The sequence below is a fragment of the Dryobates pubescens genome, chromosome 10 (assembly GCF_014839835.1).
Source record: "Dryobates pubescens isolate bDryPub1 chromosome 10, bDryPub1.pri, whole genome shotgun sequence".
Taxonomy (NCBI): Eukaryota; Metazoa; Chordata; class Aves; order Piciformes; family Picidae; genus Dryobates; species Dryobates pubescens.
This window is the reverse complement of record NC_071621.1, coordinates 17583240-17594323: the sequence shown is the minus strand read 5'-3', so window position 1 is coordinate 17594323 and position 11084 is coordinate 17583240.

The window sequence follows — 11084 nt, the reverse complement described above, 5'->3', positions numbered from 1 at the left end:
CAGCAAGAGCTCAGGGAGCTGTGGGGGGCAAGGGGCTGAGGCTGGTATCTGCTGAGGGGTGCCCAGGGCCAGGCCAAAGGCTGCAACCTGCCTCAGGCCACCCACACCCAGCCTGGGGGGTCTGCAGGCTGCCAGGCTGGGGGTCCCCAAAGCTTTGTGCTGCTGCTGGGCACCCAGCAGTGCCCACTGCCAGCAGTGCCCACTGCCAGCAGTGCCCACCCCCAGCAAAGTGTTTTGTCTTCTGCAATAAAGCAGCTCCAGCAATGCTGAGCACAGAGCCTGGGGGTGCTGGGGTCCACTGGGCACAGGGCCTGGGGGTGCTGGGGGTGGGCACAAGGAGGTGCCCAGCAGCCAGCAAGGTGCCCTGGGGAGATGCCAAAGGTGCCCTGGGGGGGCATGGAGCAGAGTGTGGGCAGCAGCAGGGGCAGGGAGGTTGTGCTGCCCCTCTGCTCTGCCCTGGGGAGGCCACAGCTGCAGGGCTGGGGGGGGGGAAGAGGCTGGGGGCTGGCATCTGCTGAGGGGTGCCCTGGGGCAAGGGGCACAAAAGGGCACCAAAGGGCACCCAGGAGGTGCCAGCAGGAGCAACTTGCTTGGGGTGAGGCTGCTGGAGTGGCCTGGAACAGGCTGCCCAGAGAGGTTGTGGAGAGCTTCCAACCCCCCCTGGTACCATGGTGCCCCCTGGGGCAAGCTGCTGGGGGTGCCCTGCTGGCCTGGGTGGGCTCCAGGGGTCCCTTCCCACCCCTCCAGGCTGGGGTTGGGAACTAGAGAGTACTCAGCTAGGGAGGCTCAGGAGGCTCTGGGCCAACATCTGCCAAGGGAAGCGTGGAGGAGGAGATCCCAAGTTGAGGGTTTGGGCTCTGGGGGGGGTTCCTGGGGGCTTTTTTTGTTCCTCCTCCCGACCTTTCCTGGCCAGAGGGAGGCTGAGCAGCAGCTGAGAGGTTTGCTGAGGAGCTTTGAGACTCCTCCACGGCGTCTGCTGCAGCAGGAAGCTGCAGGGGAGGCAGGAAGGAGGCAGAAGGTCTGCAGCCAGCAGCGGATGCAGCCTGGACTCTGCTGAGGGGGGAAAACCAACTCCTGGAGGAGGAAACAGCTGCAGGAGGAGGAGGAGCAGCAGCAACCTCAGGGCCTGACTCAGAGTCCCAGCAGCTCCCTGGAGCTCTGGAGCCTTCCTCCAGATGTTGTTTGCTCTTCCTCGACCCTCACATCTGGAAGAATCTTACCCCCCCGGCCCCCTCCCCGAGCTGCCTTCTGCCCCTGCAGACAGCTCCGGGCCACCACCGCGGAGCTGCTGCCGAGGAAGATCTGCCCCCGGGGCCAGGGCTTCCCTGCCAGCTGCTGCCAGGGCACTGCCAGGGGCAGCTCTGCTCTGCCCCCCAGCTGAAGCCCTGCAGCAGCAACGTGCCTGCAGCCCCGGGCAGGGGGAGGGGGTTGGGAGAAGGACTGAGTAGGGGCTGGGGGTGAGGTCAGCCCAGGGAGGCTGAGCAGAGGCTGCCTGCAGGGAGCTGCTGCTGGGAGGAACTGAGAGTGGAGCTCATGAGAAGTGGAGAAGGTCCTGAGCCAGCAAAAAGATCAGGTGGAGAGGAGCTGGCTCTGAACGTGGCCAAGAGTTGGCCCCCAGCCCTGCCTCAGCACCACCACCCCATGGCACTCAGCACCACGGCTCCAGGGCTTGGCAAGCCCCTCCAGCCATGGGCACTCCACCACTGCCCTGGGCAGCCTGCCACAGGCCTGGGCACCCCTCAAGGGGCACCAATTGCTCCTCAGGGCCAAGCTCAACCTCCCCTGCCACAACCTGAAGCCATCTCCTCTTGGCCCAGCCCTCAGGAGCAGCCCTTGAGCCCCAGCTGGCTGCAAGCTGCTCTCAGGGAGCTGCAGAGAGCCACAAGGTCTCCCCTCAGCCTCCTCTGCTGCAGCCTCAACGCCCCCAGCTCCCTCAGCTGCTCCTCACAACTTCTCCACAGCCTTCTCCTCCTTCTCCAGACCCCTCCCCAGCTTCCTTGCCCTGCTCTGGCCCTGCCCCAGCCCTCAATGTTCTCCTGGCACTGAGGTGCCCAACCCTGCCCCCAGGCTTGCAGCTGTGGGCTTCCCAGTGCCCAGCCCAGGGGCACAATCCCTGCCCTGCTCCTGCTGGCAGCCCCAAGGTGTCCATGGGCAGCTGGGTTCCTTCTGCCAGCTTCCATCTCACCTCTACCTGCCCAGGTTCAGGGGTCCCAAGGGTCCCAGGCTGGTCCCACAGCTGCCACTCAGGCCTGGGACATCCTCTGCAGCCAGCCCAGCTCCAAACCCCCTCCAGCAGTTGCAGGACCCAGAAGGAACCAAGAAACCTTCTGCAGCCAAGCAGGAGGAGGCACATGGGAAGGAGAGGTTCAGATCCCACCAGGGTCTGGGGGAGAGGAGGCTCAGCTCCATGCTGGGATCCTGCAGCTCCTGAACTGGGAATCTGCAGCTCCTGAGCTGGGAACCTACAGCTCCTGAGCTGGGAACCTGCAGCTCCTGACCTGGGAACCTGCAGCTCCTAAGGCACTTCTGGGCACCTGCAGCTCCTGAACTGAGGATCTACAGCTCCTGAGCTACTGCTGGGAACCTGCAGCTCCTGAAGAGGGAACCTGCAACTCCTGAAGAGGGAACCTGCAACTCCTGAGCTGGGAACATGCAGCTCCTAAGGCACTTCTGGGCACCTGCAGCTCCTGAACTGAGGATCTACAGCTCCTGAGCTACTGCTGGGAACCTGCAGCTCCTGAAGAGGGAACCTGCAACTCCTGAAGAGGGAACCTGCAACTCCTGAGCCACTGCTGGGAACCTGCAGCTCCCGAGGCACTTTTGGTCACCTGCAGCTCCTGCTGGGAAACTGTAGGTCCTGCTGGGAATCTGCAGGTCCCGAGGTACTTCAGGGAACCTGCAGCTCCTGAGGCACAGCTGGGAATCTGCAGCTCCTGAGCTGGGAACGTACAGCTCCTGAGCTCCTACTGGGAATCTGAAGCTCCCGAGGCATTTCTGAGAACCTGCAGCTCTGGAGCCAGGGAGTCTTGCACAACCGGACGAGCAGAAGCTGTCTCCTCCCCACTCCGGAGCCCTAAGAAGCCTTTTGGAGCCGAGCAGAAGCCTCCCCGAGGGGTCTCAGCCCCACCGCATCCCGGGGCCGCTGCCCTACTCACCCTTCCCGTCGGGTCCCGGTGCCGGCTCCCGGCGCAGCGGCCGCAGGAGGTCCCCTCCACCGCAGGAGGTCCCCTCCGCCGCCGGGACCTCACCAACTTCGTCCTGCCCAGCCCCGGGACCGCGGGAGGTGGCGCTTGGGCTGCACTCGGAGCTGCTGGAGCCGATCCCAGCCCAGCCTGCTGCGGTCCCTGCCCCGAGGGGACAGCGGCGGCGGCCGAGGAGGGCTCCGTCCCTCTCCCTCTCCCTGTCCCGGCGCTGCCATCCCCAATCCCAGGACCGCGCTTTGTTGACTCAGCGCTTCGCAAGCCGCTCCCAGGCCGAGCTGGGCTGAACCGGGCTCTGCCTCCTGCCCGCCCTGCGCCCTGTCCCGCACCTCTGCTCCACTTTGCCTTTAAAGTCCTCTTCCTGTAAAATTCCCTTAGATCCTTTTTGTTTTGAACCTTAAATCCTTCTTCCTTAAATTCCTTTTTTTCCCCTTAATTTGTTTTTCCTTAAGGTCCTTTCCCCTTAAACTCTTTCCCCCCCCCCTTAAGTCCTTTCCTCCTTTAATCCTTCTCCCTTAAATTCCCTTTCCCCCCCTCCTTATTTTTCTCCTTAAAATCCTTTCCCCCTTAAACTCCTTTTTTTGCCTCAATTCCTTTCCCCTTAAATCCTTTTCTCCTTAATTCCTTTTCCCTTAAATCCCTTTTCCCCCCCTCAAATCTTTCTCCCTTAAATTCCATTTCCCCCCTCCTTAAAGTTTTTTTTTCCTTAAATCCTTTTCCCCTTAAATTCCTTTTTGCCTTAGTTCCTTTCTCCCCCGGTTCCTTTTTCCCCTTAAATCCTTTTCTCTTAAATCCTTTACACTTAAATCCTTTTCCCCTTAAATTCCTTTTTCCCCTTAAATTCTATTTTCCTTAAATCCTTTTCCCCTTAAATTCCTTTTTGCCTTAGTTCCTTTTCCCCCTGGTTCCTTTTCCCCCTTAATTCCTTTTCTCTTAAATCCTTTACCCTTAAACCCTTTTTCCCCCCTAAATTCCTTTCCCCCCTTTATCTTTCCTTATATTTCTTTTCCCTCAAACTCCTTTTTTCCCCTCAAGTCCATTTTTCCTTAAACCCTTTCCCCTTAAACCTCTTTTCCCTTAAATATCCTTTCCCTTAAACCCTTTCCCCTTAAATCCCTTTCCTCCTGACATTCCTTCTCCCCCCTTAAATTATTCCTCCTTAGAATCCTTTTCCCTTAAATCCATTAAATCAAATTTTGCTTAAATTAATTTCCCTTTAAATTATATTTTCCTTTAAAATCTTTGTTCCTTAATCCCTTTGTTCCTTCATTCCTTTGTTCCTTAATTCCTTTTCCTTAATTCCTTTCCCCCTTACTTCCTTTCCCCTTAAATTCCTATTTCCCCCCTTAAATTCCACTTCCCTTAAATCCACTTTCCCTTCAATTCTTTTTTCCCCCATAAATCATTTTTTATCCCTTAATTTCTTCCTTAAATTCCTTTGCTCCTTGAATTATTTTCTTCCTTATTTTTCCTTCAATTCCTTTCCCCCTTCAATTATTTTTTCCTTAAATTCTTTTCCCCTCTTAATTTTTCCTTACATTCCTTTTCCCTTAGATTCCTTTTCTCCTTAAATCCTTTTTTCCTCTTAAATTCCTTCTTCCTTAAATTCCTTTTTCCTTAAATTCCTTTTCCCTTAGATTCCTTTCTCCCCAAACCTCTTTATTATTTCCTTAAATCCATTTTCCCTTAAATTCATTTTTCTTCCTTAAATTATCTTCTCCTTTATTATTTCCTTAAATCCATTTTCCCTTAAATTCATTTTTCTTCCTTAAATTATCTTCTCCTTTAAATTCCTTTTGCTTTAAACCCTTTCTCCCTAAATCCTTTTCCCCTCAAATCACTTTTTCCTAAATCACTCTTCCCCTCAATCCCTTTCCCCTCAATCCCTTTCCCCTCAATCCCTGTTCCCCTCAATCCCTGTCCCCCTCAATCCCTCTTCCCCTCAGTCCCTTTCCCCTCAATCCTTTTACCCCTCAATCCCTTTCCCTTACATCCTTTTCCCCTACATCCCTTTCCCTTCCAACCCTTTCCCCTCCATCCCTTTCCCCCTAAGTCCATCTCCCTACATCCCTTTCCCCACCCCATCCCTTTCCCCTCCATCCCTTCCCTCCTCCATCCCTTCCCCCTCCATCCCTTCCCCCTCCATCCCTTCCCCTCCATCCCTTTCCCCTCCATCCCTTTCCCCTCCATCCCTTTCCCCTCCATCCCTTCCCCCTCCATCCCTTTTCCCCCTAAATCCTCTTTCCCTTCCATCCCTTTCCCCTCTACCCCTTTCCCCTCCATCTCTTTCTCCTCACTTCCCTCTCCCTCTCCATCCCTTTCCCCTCCATCCCTTTCCCTTCCATCTCTTTCTCCTCACTTCCCTTTCCCTCTCCATCCCTTCCCCCTCCATCCCTTCCCTCCTCCATCCCTTCCCCTCTCCATCCCTTTCCTTCCCCCATGTTGCTGGGCAGGGTCAGTGTGGCCCTGGGGGGCCCTGCAGGAGCAGAGGAGATGGCCTGGGGGAGCTCCAGGGGTCCCTTCCGACACACCCCCAGGTTCTGGGGCTGGGCTTTGGGGACCCTCTGCTTGCAGATGCCCTGAGGAGGACCTGAAGGCAGCTCCTTGAGGCTCCAGCTAGGATCTCCTGCTCCCACTGGATGCTGCTCCCTCCCTCCTCCTGCTCCCCCAGCCTAGGGAACTCCAATTCCTGGTCTCCAGTGAAGCCTCCTCCTCCTCTCTGCCCCCAGCCCCCCCAGCCCCTCCAGCCCCTCCCCCACTCAACAGAAGGTTGGCTTGGACCTTTTGCAAGCCTTCAAACCCTTTGGAGATCTGCACCCAACCCTCTCTCCCCCTGCTGCTGCCACCCTGCTCAGGGCTGCCCCTTCCTTGCTGCCTCCTCCAGGGCCCCCTGACTGCAGCTGGCATTGGCTGCCCTGGGCACTGGTGCCCAAGTGCCAGGGGAGCTTGGCCAAGGCAGCTTCCTGATGGTGAAGGCTCCAAACCTGGAGGTGTCCCAGGCTGGATGGGACCCGGAGCACCCTGCTCCAGCAGGAGGTGTCCCTGCCCATGGCAGGGGCTTGGAGCTGGATGCTCTTGGAGGTCCTTCCCAGGCCAACCCAATCTGGGCTTTCCCAGCCCCCATGGAAGTGCTTTGGTTGGAGAAGACCTCAAAGCTCATCAGGTCCAACCATTGATACTCTGGGAGGTCCCTTCCAACCCAGGCTGTGAATCTCCAAGCCTGGAGGTGTCCAAAGCCAGGCTGGATGGGACCTGGAGCACCCTGCTCCAGCAGGAGGTGTCCTTGCCCATGGAGGGGCTTGGAGCTGGGTGCTCTTGGAGGACCCTCCCAACCCAATCCAGATTAGGATTCTGGGATCTTCCTCTTGGGCTCTCCAAGCTCCATCAGCCTCTCCCTGGAGGTGCTCAGGGCCAGGCTGGATGAGACCTTGAGCAGCCTGGGCCAGCAGGAGGTGTCCCTGCCTATGGCAGGGGCTTGGAGCTGGATGCTCTTGAAGGTGCCTCCCAACCCAGTCTGTGGCTCCATGAAGGCTCCAACCCTGGAGGTGCCCAAGGCCAGTCTGGATGAGGCCCTGAGCACCCTGCTTGGAACTGGGCTTGGAGCTGGATGCTCTTGGAAGCCCCTCCCAGGCCAACTCAGTCTGGGCTTCTCCAGCCCCCATGGAAGTGCTTTGGTTGGAGAAGACCTCAAAGCTCATCAGGTCCAACCATTGATGCTCTTGGAGGTCACTTCCACCCCAGCCCAGGCGGTGGATCTATGAAGGCTCCAAATCTGGAGGTGCCCAAAGCCAGGCTGGATGAGACCCTGAGCACCTGGAGGAGCTGCCAGGTCTACTCCAACCCAAGGGAACCCTCCTTGGCCTGGAGGAGCTTCAAGATCTCCAACCCAAAGGATTCTGTGGTCCTCTGGGATCCCTCCTTGGACCTGGAGGAGCCTCAAGCTCTTCTCCAACCCAAGGGCCCTCTCAGGGCTCAGTGTTGGCAGGCTGGCACCAGAGGTGCTCTTCAGAGCTCAGTGTCGGCACCGATTCTGTCACCTCGATGAAGCCCCAGAGCTGTGCCAGCAGCAAGGTGGCACCAAGCTGGTGCCAGCAGCAAGGTGGCACCAAGCTGGTGCCAGCCTTGGTCTGTACCAGGGGCAGAGAGGTTCTGCAGAGGAACTTGGGAGAGGTTGGATCCCGGATGAGCTCCAACGAGGCTAAGTGCCAAACCCTGCCCTCGGGGCACAACGACCCCAGGCAAGGCTGCTGGCACCGAGGGCCCTGGGGGGTGCTGATGGCGCCCCCGGGCCGAGCCTCATTCGCGGAGGACTCCCTCTAGGACCCCGCGGCCGCCCCCGGCGAAGCCACGCCCCCCACGGCAGCCCCCCGCGGAGGGTTGGCTGCGGCTCAGCCTCACGGCGCCCTCTGGCGGCCGCCGCCCAGAGCAGCGCGGGCCCCGCCTAAGGTCCCGTAAGGAGGCCGTGCCGGTGCCAGCCGCGGCCGAGCCCGGAGGAGCGGCGTCAGCCCCGGTGGCGGCGGCAGGGACACCAGGAGAGCCAGCAGCGTCCTGTGGCTCCCGGCGCTAGGCCGCTGGCAGTGTTTGCATCACCCCCCTCCCACCCCGGAGAATCAAGATGGCGGCGCCGGCTGCCGGGCGCCTGACACAGCCTCGACGCGCAACGGCTGCTGGGAGTTGTAGTCCTGGCTCTGCTGCCCCAGCGCGTCGCTCCTCGCGCCGAGAACTACAACCCCCTGGGGGCGCCGTGACGCAGGCACGCTCGCCCGTGGCATGCCGGGAAGGGCCGGTGGCAGCGCTGCAGCGTCAGAGCCGCGCGGTCGAGACCCGGGAGGCACTGGCCGCGGGGGCGCGCACCCGGGAGCGCGCAGCAGCAGCATGGGTTGAGATGGAGACGACCTCCAGGGCCGTACTGCAACCAGCCCTGCCCCAGCACCACCACCCCACGGCCCTCAGCACCACAGCTCCAGGCCTTGGAGACCCCTCCAGCCATGGGGACTCCACCACTGCCCTGGGCAGCCTGCCACAGGCCTGGGCACCCCTCAAGGGGCACCAATTGCTCCTTAGGGCCAAGCTCAACCTCTCTGAGCAGCCTGCTCCAGGCCTCTCCAGCAGCCTCACCCCAAACAAGTTGCTCCTGCTGGCACCTCCTGCCTGCCCCTTGCCCCTGGGCACCCCTCAGCAGATGCCAGCCCCAGGCTCTTGCCCCCCAACCCTGCAGCTGTGGCCTCCCCAGGGCAGAGCAGAGGGGCAGCAGAACCTCCCTGCCCCTGCTGCTGCCCACACTCTGCTCCATGTTCCCCCAGCAGAGCTCCCATGTTGAGGGCATCTCACGTGCCAAGCTGCTGTGGGTGCCCTGCTCTGCCAGGGGAGGGTTGGCCTGGGGTGGGCTCCAGAGGTCCCTTCCCTCCCCCACCCCCACCCCCAGGCTGGGGTCTTCTGCAGCTCTTTCACAGCAGCTCCAGGTAAGAGGTTCCACAAAGAACCTGGAAGGGAAAAGATCTCCTGATGGCTCTGCTGGGGCTTGGAACCCTTCCAGCAGGGAGTCAGCACCGTGCCCACAGCATGGCAGGGCTCAGGAGGTTGAGGTTGCTCCATACCTGCTCCAGATGCACCTCCTGGGGGGGAGCTTCAAGTCTGGACTTTGGGCCTCAGGGGATGTGTGGAGAGCCTCTGAAGTATGGGCAGAAGCCATCTCCTGGGGCCCAGAGCCTGCAGGGTCTGCTCCACACTTCCACCCCTGACCACCTCTGAAGTCCTCCATGTCCTCCAGGCATCACCTGGAGGCTACTCCATGGCTGTGCAGCTGCAGAGGGACCTGGCAAAGCCCTCCTCAGCCACAACAGTGACTGGGAGGCTGCTGGTGGCTGCCAGCTCCTGGGGATGGAGCTGTGGAAGCTTCACCCAGGGCACACCGACCCCTGGGCAGCTCCAGCTTGATCCATGCCTGAGGTCCTGAGATCACAGAAGGGTTTGGGTGGGAAGGGAGCTGCAAAGAGCTACTCCGACCCCTGCAGCTAGCAGGGACAGCACCAGGAGCCCCAGACACCTGGGGTGGCATCTCCCACCTCCCTGAGCACCCTGGGCCAGGCTCTCCCCAGCCTCCTGCTGAAGAAGTTCTCCCTTCCCTCTGCCCTGTGGCTCCCTCCTGGAGCTCCAAACCATCCCCCAGTAGTGAGCCAGGGGGTTGCTGAGGACCTCCAAAGCCACCCCAAGGGCCCAACCCCTGGAGGGCTCTCAGCAGTCCCTGACCCTGGCCAATGCCAACTGCTGGAGTCCTGCTGCCTCCAGGGTGCCAGGTGGCATCAAGCTGGGTGGGAGCTGAGCTGCTGGAGGGGCAGGAGGGAGCTCCAGAGGGGTCTGGAGCCATGGGGGAGGGCAATGGGATGAGGGCACCAAGGGCAAGGGCTGGGACCTGACCCTGGGGCACAGGGAGGCTCCAGGCTGGGAGCAGAAGGGCTGGGAAGTGTCTGGGGGGGAGGAAAGGTCCTGGGGGGCTTGGTGGCAGCAGCTGGAGAGGAGCCAGGGGGGTGCCCAGGTGGTCAAGGAGGGCAGCAGCAGCCTGGAGCAGCAATGGTGTGGGCAGCAGGAGCAGGGCAGGGGTGGGCATGGCAGCAAGGGTGTAGGCAGGCTGGAGGGATTGGGAAGCTGTGGTGCAGAGGGCCATGGGGTGGTGGTGCTGGGTCGGTGCTGGTTGCAGCTTGGCCTCCGTCCCAACCCATTCCCTGCTGCTGCACCCCAGCCAGCCCCACCCGGGTCTCGAACCCGCGGCTCCCACGCTGCCGCGTTGCCACCGCCCCTTCCCGTCACGCCACGGCAGAGCGTGCCACGTCTCCGCGCCAGCCGGGGGTTGTGTCTCAGGGGATCCCCTGGGGGCTGTAGTTCACAGCTTCAGCAGGAACGCTGCCTGTAGGCGGGGCGAGGACTGCGACTCCCAGCAGCCCTTGCGCGCCTATGACAGGCTGCCGGCGCCGCCATCTTGGTCCCGCGGCTGGTGCGGCGCGGGGTGCGGGGTGCGGGATGCAAAGGCTGCCAGCGGCCGGGGGGGAGCTGCCTGCGGGGCAGGGGCGCACAGAGGGGCAACCCTCAGGGCCAAGCTCAACCTCACCTGCCACAACCTGAGGCCATCTCCTCTTGGCCCAGCCCTCAGGAGCAGCCCTTGAGCCCCAGCTGGCTGCAAGCTGCTCTCAGGGAGCTGCAGAGAGCCACAAGGTCTCCCCTCAGCCTCCTCTGCTGCAGCCTCAACCCCCCCAGCTCCCTCAGCTGCTCCTCACAACTTCTCCACAGCCTTCTCCTCCTTCCCCAGACCCCTCCCCAGCTTCCTTGCCCTGCTCTGGCCCTGCCCCAGCCCTCAAGGTCCTCCTGGCAGGGAGAGCCCAGCCCTGCCCCCAGGCTTGCAGCTGTGGGCTCCCCAGTGCCCAGCTCAGGGGCACAATCCCTGCCCTGCTCCTGCTGCCCACACCATTGCTGCTCCAGCCCAGGGCTGCTGCTGCCCTCCTTGCCCACCCTGGGCACCCCCTGGCTCCTCTCCAGCCGCTGAAAACAACCCCCCCAGGGCCCCTCCCCCAGGCACTTCCCAGCCCCTCTCTTCTCCAGCCCCCAGTTCCCCCAGCCCTGTTTTCTTCATTCCCCAGCTCTGCTCTTCCAGTTTCCCCAGCCCTCCCCAGTCCTTCCAGTTCTCCCAGCTCCATTCTTTGGCCCCCAGCCCAGTCCTCCCCAGTTCCCCCTGCCCAGCTCTGCCAGCCCAGTCCTCCCAGTTCCCCCAGTCCAGCTCTGCCAGCTCCCAGTTCCCCCAGTTTGGTTCCTCAGCTCCCAGTTCTCCTACCCCAGTCCTCCCCCCCCCCTCTTCTCCCAGTATGTCTCCTCAGAGCCCACTCCTCAGCTCCC